This window comes from Sus scrofa, chromosome 2 (genome assembly GCF_054392235.1).
Source record: "Sus scrofa isolate SSC_HxYL_T2T_F1_AM1 chromosome 2, Sscrofa_HxYL_maternal_Yorkshire_Landrace_v2.0, whole genome shotgun sequence".
Lineage (NCBI taxonomy): Eukaryota > Metazoa > Chordata > Mammalia > Artiodactyla > Suidae > Sus > Sus scrofa.
The window spans coordinates 160,439,802-160,453,049 of record NC_139384.1 but is presented as its reverse complement, the minus strand read 5'-3'; positions in this window follow the sequence as shown (position 1 = coordinate 160,453,049).

The window sequence follows — 13,248 nt, the reverse complement described above, 5'->3', positions numbered from 1 at the left end:
ACGTATTTTAAGTTTTCATTACTGAGTATTTATTTTAGTATGTGTTGAAATCATAGTCAGAAATCGTGTCTGTGATGTTATAGATGTTCTAGGATGAGGATACACTGGAAAATTAAGACTAGAATTGAAGTCAGTTTTAAAGGGAGCATTAAGTTAGTGCTCATCATTCCAGGGAGCTTGTGTCTGGAAAGGGGTAGGAAGCACAGCCCCCGTGTGCCTGGTGACATGGGTGTGCTGCCCTAGTCTGTGGAGTGGCCGGTCTGGTTCCGCAGTCTCCTTGCACCAGGAGGCGGCCAAGTTGGGGGCCCCACTGGAGAGCTCTCGCTAGGCAGAAGCAGATTGGAGGGGAGTCTCCAGAGTAGCACGTTCCTAGGCCAGTGCTTTTTCTGTAGCTCCATGGGAGGCAAAAAAAAAAAAAAAAAAAAAAGGTGGGGGTGTCTTCCTAGGTTCACTTTGGGAGCAGAGAACCAGCAGCAACCTCAAATAGCCAGTTAGATCACTGTCATTTTACAGTGGGTTTTACTAGTATTTTCCTTAGATTCTTCTCACTGCTTATACTTACAAATGAAACAATGTTCCAAGATGCTTGTCATTCCTTCCACATTGTTCCAGGTTTGTCTGTGTAGCCTCTCAGGAAATGATTTGATGTTCTCCCTTGGGGGTTGTTCTCTTTAGCTGGGGTCATAAGAGAGAATCAGCTTTGTTTGTTGTGAGGCTTCTTTCAGTTTGGGTTGACACTGTGCTTGCTGGTCTGGTTGCCAGGTTGACAGCTAGTGGTGTGTAATGTAAAGACTTTAAATCCTCTGCCTGGGTCAGATCCCCTGGGGAGCCTTGTTCTGGGTTCTGAATGATCCATTTAAGAGGGCACAGACCTAAGTGTGGTCAGAGAGAGGGCAAGAGGCCAGGGAGGAGACAGCTGCCCACATCAGAGGGTCAGCCGGGAGGACCTGGCATTGCAGTTGCCAGCAGAAGGCTCCAGGGGCCATTCCAAGGTCACTGTCTGCAGCTCTTTGAAGGGCTGTTGTGAGACCTGGTGGGCCAGGCAGGGCAGGGCAGGCATTCAGCGCTGCAGGTGCGCTGCACCTCAGTGGGTGGCAGAGTGAGTTGGTCACCCAGGGATAGCGAGGGGTTTGCAGCACCTTTGGGTAGTTGTCATGTAGGCTAGAAATCTGAGTTTTACATGAAACCTGATTTTTAAATGGTGGCAATACATTTCATAGTCTTATATGAAATCGGTGGTTCTTGGCAGGGCTCATTTTTCCTGCAGGGGATGTTTTGAAATGTCTGAGAATATTTCTGGTAGTCACAGTGTGGGGCAGGAAGATGCTCCTGGCTTCATGTGGGTTCAGGCCAAGGATGCTGCTGAGCATCCTACAGCGTGCAGGGCAGCTCCCACAACAGGGTCATCTGGTACGGAATGTCATCCGTGAGCTGAACAATAACCCGGAAACAGACTACGACGAAAGAAATTTCATGGGGTTTTATATATGTGTGTACACATATGTGCATATGTTATGTCTCTCTGGGTATATTATCTATGTTTTATTTATTTGAAAACATTTTCTTGGCCAGACAAAACACACTGTGTGTTGGGTCTCAGCAGTGGACTACCATTTTATGACTTTTGCTTCTATGCTCATGAGGTATTTTTGTGTTCCTGGTCCCAGATCCGGGACTTAGGCCCAAGCATAGACTCCCATTTGTGGGGTGGCAGTTCCTGTGGTGTGGCCCCACGAGCAGTGTTCATGAGGGTACACGTGGGCTTGGAACGGCATCTTCATCACTCTTTGGGGCAGAGTGGGATGCTCCGAGGGCTGGGAGACTCCTGGTATGAAGGGAGGGTCAGGCAATGCCAGGATACCTGGAGGAGGTGGCATGGCACCTGGAAATGTCACGCACACAGAAGCAGGAGGTGTGAGTTCTCACGCTCCCTCTGTGATCCCTAGCTGTCCTGGAACAGGTAGCGCCTCTGAGTCTGTTTCTTGCTCTGTAAAATGGGAGGTGGTATTGGATGGGGTTTTGATATTTCCATGACGGTCGCTGTTCCTCACCCTCAACCCCACCCCTGTAGGACCTCTAGGTCCCTGTGTCCTATGTTCCCTTCTGCAGGTCTACGAAACCCCTCTGCGGAGCCAGCCTGGGTCCAGCTGCCCCTTCCCACCCCTCAGGGATATCACCCCACTCACTCACTTCTCCTCATCGCTCCCTTGGAGAGCGTCTCCTAACCCAGCCCAGGCCTTTTCCCCAGATGGATGGACCTCCCATCAGGGTGCTCCCTTCAGTGGCCCTACACCTTTATTTGTGTGGTTTTCAGGTTCATATCTCCTGGCATAGATTGTCCTGGCGATCTCTTCCAACCCTGATACTCAGTGATTCTGGAGTTACCAACCAATAAGGGGCAGAGCGCTGCACAGTGGTTCTCAGGCTTTAGTTCTGCCCTGTGCCCCTAAGAGATTACAGCACACGCCCAGCATGAACTGGGCCCCTGGACAGAAACACCCACCTGAGGCGAAGAGCACAAACCCGGGCTTGACCTCTCCCCTGCCGCTTGTCAGTTGTGCGAGTTTAGACGTGTTTCTTCTGTAATTCGGGAAAAACAGCTGCTCCACAGGGTGCTTGCGAGGCACAGGTGAGTGAAACCACTTACCTTCTGTTGGGCACAAAGCAGGCAGGCCACACATGGAGACCATGGACTGTTTTCAAATCGCAGGTCAGAGCATCCTTAGCTAACAAACCCCAGCTGGAGTTTTGGATATTTGCTCTCTTCACCAGTTAGGCACCCCTGTCTCCATGAAAGGACTAAGGGAGACAGGGGTGTAAATCAGTGGTTCTTAACCTGATGCCTCTCTCCATCCAAGGACTCAGGGACACAGGGGCCAATCAGTGGTTCTTAACCTGGGCTCATCTTTCCTCCAGGGGACAGTTTGCAATGTCTGGGAGTATTTCTACTTGTCACAATGCAGGGCAGGGAGATGCTACGGGCATTTAATGGGTACAGGCCAAGGATTCTGTTAAACGTTCTACAGTGTACACGGCAGCTCCCACAACAAAGAGTGTTCTGGTATAAAATGTCAATAGTGAGCTGTAAAATAGCACAGGGACACAGGCTACAGTGAAAGAAAATAATTTCATGCAGTTTTGCACATGCGTATATAATATATACCTACACATGGATACATGTTATGTCTCTATAGACTCTCTGTATATGGCCTGTGTCTTTTATGTGTAGGTACATACAGTCTCATATGTCCTAAAGTCCATGTGCATACAGTCAGCTGACAGCCAGCACAGAGCCAAAGCCGGGGCACAGACTCCCAGCCACAAGCCAGACTGACTCACACTCTGGAGGCTAACTTACTGGAACGGGAAAGTAAGCGTTTGATTTACGCACAACTTTTCAGGAAAGTAAAGCTTCAGGGAGGCTGGGATGTCCTGGCTTCCTATACAGCGTGGTCACAGAGCATGACATACATCAGTGCCCACACCCTCTTCCTGCCCAAGCTTTCCAGTACCGAGCGATTCCTGCCCCGGGGAAACTGTTTAGGAAAGTGAGAGGCCAAAAGGTTGCAGGCAGCAGGGGAAATGGCGGGGGCTGGCCGTTAATGCTGTGCCACCAACTGGCCAGGCCTTCTCAGGTGACGCCCTTTCCCCTCTGACTTTAATTCCCTCGTCGGTGAGATGAGTGCAGCGTGAATTGATCTTACATGTGTTCCTTCTGTTGGGACAGTGCTGACTCTTAGGAAGGCAGAGTTGGAATTACCTGGTGGAGGGCCTGTTTTCCTAGCTCCTGTGCTAGGCAGGGCACCATAGAGAAGTTGGGAATGCCAGCTTGGGAGTTGGAGAAATCCTAGCTCCTCCTCTTACTTCTATACAGCCTTTGGAAATTTACTTAAATGGGAATAGTAATACTCCTTACCTCAATAGGCAGACACAAGATGAAGTAAGATACTGTTTGACTAGTCTCTGACTCAGAGTAAGCTCTGGATAAATAGAAGCTGCGATTATGATTATTGTCAGTATTATTATTAGGTATCAGGTGATGGTGGTGGCGGTGTGATGGAGAACTGGTCTTCGTCCTGGAAGAATTCACAGTCTACCAGGAGAACCAGCTAAGTGATACAGAGAATGACGAAGTGCCAGGTGGAAGCCTGGCCGGTGTGATGCAGGCTGGGGTTTGCATTTAGGATGGAGAAGTTCATCCTGGCTGGAGAGGCCAGAGAAGGCTTTGTTTGGTGGAAAAGGCAGGATTGGGGCTGGGAATGTTTCAGGCCATGCTTGGAAATTCCCTCGCTTAAGATGCTCTCTGAATTCTAAGCGCCTTCCTCTTTATGCTCCTAAGCAGTCACATGGGACAAGCGGATTCTCTCTGTGGTCCACGTTCAGCCCAGGTGTCTGTGGAAGCGATGGTTCCATAAATACCTTCTGCCTGACCCCTCTGCCAAAAGGAACTGGCCAGAAAGGCGTATATACTCTGTGTCAGAAAATAGCATTTGGTGGCAGGACACAAGTGCACAGAGGAATGAAAGAACACAAAAGAGCAGGACAATCCGAGTTGCCTCTTCTGACCAGGAACTCGGGTGGGGTTTAAGAGCGGCTGTCTTCCGCCTCACTGTTTTGTTGCTCTGTGAGGCTCCACCTCACACAAGCTGTGCCAGTGCCCAGCCACATACAGGGCTCTCAGGCAGCAGAGTGACTGCCGCAGGAAGGAGCGTAGGACAAGTGAGGGAGAGTCCAAGGCAGTGAGCAGGACCACGGGCTAGTCTGAGCGCCCCCTCCGCCTTTGAATGAAAAAGCCAGCTGTACAGCACGGATGGCTCTTGGGGGGTTTGCCACGTGCAGTAAGTCAGACAGAGCGACACATTACTGTCCATTTCACTCATGTGGAATATTGAAAAACACACAAATGAATAAACCAAATCCAATAAGAACAAGCACAGAGATGCAGAGAACGGAGCAGTGGTTACCAGCGGTGAAGCAGGCCGGGGCGGGGGAAACGGGTAGAGTGTGTGGCGAGGAAAGGAAACTGGACGTTGGTAGCGAGTGTGCTGTCGTGTGTACAGCGGCCCAGTGTCATGCCGTTCTCACGGATACGTAATCGAGTTTTATTTTAATAAAGCCACCTGGAGGCAGGGCGGAAATCCCGGATGTGGGTCCGGACGTGGTGGGGCTGCCGTCCCACCTTACCAGGTATGCCGTCCCTACTTCACAGGTTGTAATGGGATTGAGCAGGAAGCCCCAGGTGAAGGGATCACGGCACAAAGCCCTGTGTGAAACAGAGACGCTGCTGTTGCTGTTGTCAGAGATGAGGGAACTGAGGCTTGAAGGGAGGGTCTTTGCTGCGGCCCAGCTGAGTGAACGAGGGGCTGAGAGGAAGGCTCCGTCGCCGCAGGGGAGACGGACAGGTTGCCAGCAGGCTGGGGCCTCTGCTCCAGCCAGGGAGCTGGGTTGGGGCGATAAACAGCCAAAGGCACAGCTGGTGTGCGTCTGAGCAGCCCCAGCCCCCGCCCCCCCCACTGCCCAGCCCGCAGGTCTGCTGTGGAAGCCCTGGGAGTGAGAGGAGGGACACGTGAGGGACACGTGGGAAACCGAGCCCGCTGAGAGAAGTGAAAAGCATCTTAGCTGGTGCGAAGGGAGGAGGACGCGGAGACGCAAGCCATGGCTTCCGTGTTTCCGTCACCTGTGGCGAAAGGGCTGAGTGACTTCCCACAGGACCAGCCCCAGTCCAGAGCCAGGCTGCTTAAGCAGAAGGCCTTCGGACGTCTCTGTCAGAGTGTCTGCACGTACGGTGATAATGACAAAATCACTGTGATGCAGACATGCCGAATTTCCACGCTCGGCTTCCAGGTTAGTCCGTGGAAACCAACGTGTGCATATTTTGAGGATGGCAGTGGGGCTGGGGAAACTGTCATCTAGTGACAGATTTCTCAGCCTTTGGAGTCAAGAAGCAAGGATGCAGGAGGGCTTCTGTGCCTGCTGGCTGCAGTTTGTTGAGCCAAGCACTTGCTCTACTTGAGCCTTTGATTCCCCAGCAGGATAGTTGAATGGAAAGAGTTCTGGGGTGAGGCATGTGGGAGAAGAAGGGAAACACGGGTGTTCATTAAGTCCAGTTGTTGGGGAATACCAGCTTGCGTATTTTATGTATATTCCATCCTTTAGCCTTTAGGGTTTCTCCTTGAGGAGCGTGTGCTTGTGCCTAGTTTAGAAATGGGGAATCTGACGCCTAGGGAGGTTTCGGACTCCTCCAAGTCCACACAGCCCAAGTTGGGATTCAGAGCCATGTCTTTTGCTCCTCAAAGACCACAGCGAAATAGTGGGCGTGATATTTTTGCCCGTGAAAGTGATGCTTTCATTGAACATGCATGCCTTGTTTCCCCTTGGGGGCCTGTTCCATGTCCTAACTCTGGATGTTTTTGGAGAAAGAGCTCCAGCTTTGGAGATGGGCACAAAAAGGTGTGCTGGAGCTGGCTTGCACTGTCTCAGAAGAGTCACTGTGTGCATCTCATTCTCAGCCCCACGTTCAGCGATGTCATGTTGGTAGCTTGAGACTGGCCATGGTAAGAGTATTTCCCCCTGGAAACAGGCCCAGCCCTCACCAAGAGTCAGCTCACAACACACCTCTGGATATTGCCTCATCTCCATCCTCAGCTGAGAGAACAAGCATTTAGAAACCCACACAGTAATTTTGGTTTTGCCATGACATCTAAGTACACGAAGAGTGACTTTCCCAGAGCTGGGTTAGACTGGTTGGGTGTTGGTGAGTATCAGAATTACCTGGTGTGCTAAGAGAGAGGACAAGAGACCCAGGCTCCTTGAAATAGGATAGGGCTGTGTTTTTCCCAAGCTCCCCCTTGACTCTGCTACCCACCACAGTATGAGAACTGCTGGTCTCAAGTACAGACTGGAACTAGGAGTCCCCCTTGACCTTCCTCACAAGAATGGTGATTGGAAGCATGAACAAAAAGAATCACATCTTGAAAAGGAAGGCATCCTGTAAGCACCACTGAGGATCCATCTGATGGACTGTACAACGTGGGTGATCCTGCCTCTGCTCAGCAGTTACGGGGAAGGTGATTCTGTAGTGACGACTTTGTGAAGTGGGGTGGCTCTGTATTAGCGGTGGCATTGTGGAGACAAAAATAGGAGCTGAGTCCTCCTTTGGCTCTGCTTTCCTTGGAGTGCTGGGGAGCACCCTCTTTCACCTTCTGCTCCCCATCCTATTTTTGAACCTGACATATTTTGGCCTAGGGATTAAATGACCACTGGGGCCAGCAAACCTGCATGACTGCCCTGCCTTCAGCATTTCCCGGCATCTCTGCTCCTTGTAGCAGCTGATCTGCCTCCTCCCCATTCCAGCTACTGGCCTCTTTCCCGGGCTGAAGGCACCAGCAGCCCCATCTCCTTTCCCAGAGTCGCTTCTCAAAATCGAACGTTCAGCTTTTTATGTAGCAGCTACTTCACCTCAGGGAGCTACTCAGTTTTAAAATTTTTAATACATTCCTTTCTCCCCTGTGTTTTGGAGTTAGGCCAACCCATCCCCTGCCAGTGACCTCCTCTTGTGGGTACAGCTGAAGCGCCCAAGCCCGTGGGTGCAAGGGGCAGTGTTGTAGTGTGCCCGTGCTCTGATCCTGCTAGCTGCCGTTTCTTCTCTGGGTCTCTGCTTCCTCCCCTGGTGTTTCCCAGAGGGGAGCTGTTGGCATTTTGTGTGGGATAGTTCTTTATGGTCCTAGAAATTGCGGGAAGTTTAGCATTCCTGGCTCCCAGCCACTAAATGCCAGTAGTGCCTGCTTTGTCACGGTGACAACTTTAAGCATCCCCACACGTTTTCAAATGGCCCCATGGGCTAGTTCCACTCAGGGATTGTATTCTGAAGGGCCTCAGTTTCCTCATCTGGGAAATGAGCCAGAGAGGTTCCCCAGAGCCGGAGGGGCTTCACTCAGGAGCTCCCAGAACTGCCCGGAGCTAGAGAGAAAGCGGTGTCTCTGCCCCCTTCTAACTGAGCTCTGCTTGGGTTAATTTAATCTACAGTGGTTCCACAGAATGACTTGTTTGGAGAAAACCTCCTGTGGGTGGGGGGAGGGGAGTGTGAAACCCACTGGCTCAGAGGTTGCTAAATGACAGCCAAGGGTCCAATGCGCTCTGCATTCATGTTTTGTTTGGCATGAGATTTAAAGATATTTGGAACTGACATTAAAAAAAATATGTCTTTTAAGGCTTCTCCAAAAAAAAAAAAAAAAAAGTGAAAAAGAAAACAGGAAGATTTGACAACACTAAGTCTAGTTTCTGCAGGGCAGCAGTGGGCTGTAGCTGGGTGCTGGCTGCCGTGGGGCAGGGCCTGTCCCGTCCCTCATTGCCTGGCCTGGCCTGGCCTCGGATGCCTCTTGGATGCAGTGTTTGGATGAGACCAGTGGTTCTCAAACCAGAATATCTGGAGGAGCTTTTAAAATGCTAGCACTAGGGCCCTAAGCCAGACTAATTTAATAACTGTCTCTAGGTGTGGGGCTTAGGTATGAATACTTTAAAAATATCCTTATGTGATTTTATGGGCCAGGCAGTCATGGAAACTAGTGGACTCTCTTTCCGGCCTCAGGGCCTTTGCACACGCTCTTCCCTCTGCCTCTGACTTTTTACACCCTAGTTTCCTCCTCTGATTTCTTCTCAAGTTTCAGATTTCATCTTAAGTGCTATTTCTGCAAACAGTCATGCCCTCATCCCACATTATTCAGTAACTATCAAATAAAGTGAATGAATCCATTATATTTTTACTGCCTTTCAAGCTGTTTCTACAAACTGTGATTCTCTTGCTTGTCCTTTGGTTTCCTTGTTACCATGTGTTCTATTGATTTCTGTACCCCAGGACCTAGCACCGAGCTGGGTACCTGGCATGGGTACCTGGCATGGGTTTCTGTTGAAGCAGCCAGAGGATGGATGCCCATGGTCTTCCGGTCCCAGACTTGCAGTGTGCCCATGGTGGATGGTGATGGCTGTCACTATTCCAGCCCTGACGTTTTAAAATGCCACAGACTGTACACCATTAAAGTGTCAGTTCACAGTGGGCCACTGGGAGCTCCATGAGTCTGAGTCACTCAGGGGATTATTCCTATCTTAGTGCCTTTGTGACCATAATAGGCTTTCTTTAGTGGAGGGATACTGATTTCTTAAATGTCAGCACCAGAAAGGAACTCGCCGACAATGAAAGCACAGTCTCTTCATTTGACAAGCAAGGAATAAACCCTTTACCCTGATTTCTGTTTTTAATTTTGTGTGTAATTAAAAGTCACAAAACATGAGACCATTCTTGCTAAGAAGGTCAGACCACCCTGTGCCCTTAGTAGAAAATATTGCCTTTCTCATGGGCCTCATGTGAGTGCCTTGATGCTTAGTCCGATGTTCTGGCTGTGGGCTGTACTTCCTAGTGCAGAGGAAGGGGAAAGGAAGGGGTCAGACTTTGTGATTTTCACTGGAAGCCTCCAGGTTGACAGAGAGGCTGATCTCAAAGAATTTGTGATGATCCGCTCTTATACCTGATGTCAAAGGGAAATTGAGTTATTTAGAAAAGCTTACACCCTCTCAGCTTAAAATAGATGCGGCTTAGCACTCAGTTTTTGTTGTCCATCAGCAGAGTAGAGAGGAAGAAATCTGTGAGATGGAGTTGTCGAAGAGTATTAGGAAGAAGAGAGAAAGGACTAAAAGAAAAGGAAGAAGGGAAAGTAGAAGGTAAAATCTCCGATCTGAGGTGCATTCGAAACCCCCAGAACTACGGAAGAGAGGATCTGTACGAAGAGGAGTGCGCCGCCTCCTGGGCTCCGTGCCGCTCTCTGCGGGAATCTAGCATGTGACAGTGTGCCAGCCCTGTCCCCTCTCTGGTTCTCTGTAAGATGACAGCGGTGGACTAAATGGTCTTGCAGTCGTTTCTAGAGTCCTCTTTACTGGTCACTTTTTGATTCAAAACCACAGACAGATCCCCCCAGGTGAGCCGAGAGCAGGCTCTCACATCCTTTCTGTTATGTGCCAGGTTACTCAAAATCAGGCGTTTCAAAGGCTGATGGATCAGAGTGACAGACTGAGTATCAGGCAGTAAAAGCAGAGCTTCTTCCTTTTGCTCAGGTGGTCAGCCAGGCGTTGCGGGCCTGATGGCAGCTGACAACATCCCAGTTCTGTATCCCCCAGAGCCTAAATCCAAAACGCTTTGGATTACAAAACCAATAACGAAAGCCTTTACATTTGTGTACATGTCTTTTGAAGCTTGTAAAAGGCTTTCACAGACTTTATTTCATGTAAGTCTCATAAACAAATGTGAGAGGGATTATTCTTCTCAAATTGCCAACAAGGAAACAAAGACTCTGAGAGATGAAGTGATTTGCCCAAGGTCACCTGGGGTGCCTGTCAGCCTTTGCTTTCGGCTCCTTTCTGCACACTTCGCCCTGTTCTGTCCTGAATCACTGGGACTCTGTGCTGCAGACTCCCTACCTGTTGCTTCAAGGCGAGTTTGGCTACTGGGAGTCTATGATAGAAGACTGGAGGAGAGCAGAAGTCGCTGTTTCTCCTTCCTTTCTGCCTCCCTCTCCGGGCAAGTGACATCTTCGGCAAGTGGCCTCACGTGCTCTGTGTGCCTCAGACTTCTGCCAAATAAGTGCCTTGGCTTCTGGGATCTTGTAACACCACCTTCTTCGATGTCCCTTCAGGCCCAGGAGCAGCAGCATCTTCCTGTTGTTGCTAATCTCTGGTTCCTCATCATCCCCTGTTTGGCTTTGCAACTCTTCCATCACCTGTGCTTCCAACTCCTTATGTTAAATTCTGCCGAGAGATCTAGAGTTGTTTCCTTTTCTTGGTTGGACCCAGCCATAATTCCTTGGCTTGGGCATCCCTGCCATGAGGAGCTATAAGCCTGGCAGAAATAGCCCGCGATAGCATGTCATACTGCTGTATGTGTGTGTACCTCATTATCACATGGTGAGAGCCGTTTCACCCAGGGACCGAGCTTTTGCAGCTTTGGGTCATGTGATTCTAGCTCAGCTCCTGGCATGTAGCTGGTGCCAGTAAATGTTTGCTGACCTACTATATTTGTTTGGTAAAACAAACACAGCCAGAGTGGCTGTTTAGTTTATCTCTATATCTCTATGTGTCTATTTAGTATAAGAAATTCAGGTCCTTCTAGTCTGTAAAAGGTACCATTGAGCCATTCAGCCATGCTTGACAAAGCCACACAGGGAACTGCATCATTGGCAATTTCTATGGGATATTTCTGACTTTCTGAACCACAGTAGTTATCTTAGATGGGAAGATATTAATGATTTGAAACTTGGAAAAATATACAATTGTCCAAAAAAGAAAGTGGGTGAAAACAAACTGGATAAAAATCATGGAAAAACATGAAAAAATCTTAAATTACATTAGTTTTCATGTGCTTATGCAGGCAGAGTTTAACAGAGTCTAGTATTGTGCTGGAGTGGAAGATCTGGGTGCTGTGGTCAGCTCTGCCCCAAGCCAGTTGTGTGACCTTAGGCAAGTCATTTCTCTCTGGCTCTGGTCTCCTTGGTACAGTGAAGAACTAAGAGGTAAAATGATCTCTTGCTAAAACACCCAATAGCTCATCAGTAACTAGAGAATCAAGCCCAGTTTTATTATCATATAAAATAAGACCTCACCTAATCAGACCCTAGCTACCCTTCCAGCCTCACCTCACTCCCCAGCCCGCGCGTCTGCCTGCTCAGCCAGTGTCTTAGAGATCTTGACCTCCAGTCCTCCTTTCTCTATTTGCAATTCTCTGCTCTGCTCTCTCTTTTTTTTCTTTTTTCTTTTTGTCTTTTTGCCTTTTCTGCGACCTATACCACAGCTCACGGCAACACCGGATCCTTAACCCACTGAGTGAGGTCAGGGATTGAACCCGTATCCTCATGGTTCCTAGTCGGATTCGTTAACCACTGCACAATGACGGGAACTCCTCTTCTCTGCTCTCTTGACCTCACTACACGGCTCAACTTAAATTCCCCTTCTTTTTGTATTGGTCTCATTTCCTGCCTCCTGTTGGGATTTACAAGCATAAGCTTTCTTGTTGTGAAGGGGCACTGTGGGGTGCTGGTCAGGACAGTGGACTTTGGGGCTATAGAATGAATATGCTTAAGTTCTGGGGTCTGCAGTTTACTAGCAGTGTGACATGTGGAACGCTACTTCCTGACAACACCTCAGTTCTTTTCACCTGCAAAGTATTGATCATGATGGTTGTCATATGAAATTTCTTATGTGGAAAGACCTCAAGTGGTTCCCGTTTTCTTGGTTGGGCACAGACTCAATCACCTGGCTGGAGAACAGTAGCCGGGATGGGAGCCGTAAACACGGCAGAAATGGGTAAGACGGTAGGTATACTGGCCGTAGGAGGGTGTGCCTCCCCTTGTGAAGCAGGGAGAGTCTTTCCACTGTGTTTTTGGACTTCTAGGCTCTAGCGTAGCAGGTGACATGGCAGATACTAATGAAGGTTTGCTGAATTTGATCCTGACAGGGATTAAATTAGATAATACACTCTGTGCCTGGAAGTGCACATGGCACTCAGAGATGCTTGGTGATGCAGCTATTATTAAAAAAAAATTGTCCCACAAGGCTTTTATTTTCCTGTATTATAGCAGTTATTACATTGTCTTATTCCATTTTTTAGTGCGTCCATCCCTTTCATTAAACTGTCAAAGGTGAGGGGACAAATTATGTAACTCTCCAAGTTATAGGCTGAAGTCTGAATCTGGACTACCTCAGAATGTGGCTAGACCTTTCCGACACAAGTCTTAAAACCTTTCAGGAGGTAATCACGTTAGAAGGAGGCCATCAGAGTGGGTCCTGACCCACTCCGACTGGAGTCCCAGGAAGAGGAGTTGGGAACACAGCGCAGGGATGCGAGCATGCAGAGGAGAGACCACCTGGCCAGAGGACGCCAGCTCTGCCAGCACCTTCATCATGGCCTCCTCCAAAACGATGAGAAAAAATCTGTCGTTGAAAGTACCTAGTCTGTGGCATTTTGTTATGGCAGCCCCAGCAACCTGGAACAGAGGCTACGTTTTCATTCATTCATTCACTAAATATTTATGGGGCATCTACTACCAAGCACTGATCTGTGAAGCAGGGTATGGAGTGCTGACAAAGAGAGAAAAGGGCTTTGGCTCCCGCAGAGTGTGGCCCAGTGGGCGCGGTAAGCCGTCAGCAGGTCATGTGAGCAGTGTAGAAAGCGTGGGGAGAAGTTGGTGTGCTCTGAGGGGGCAGGAT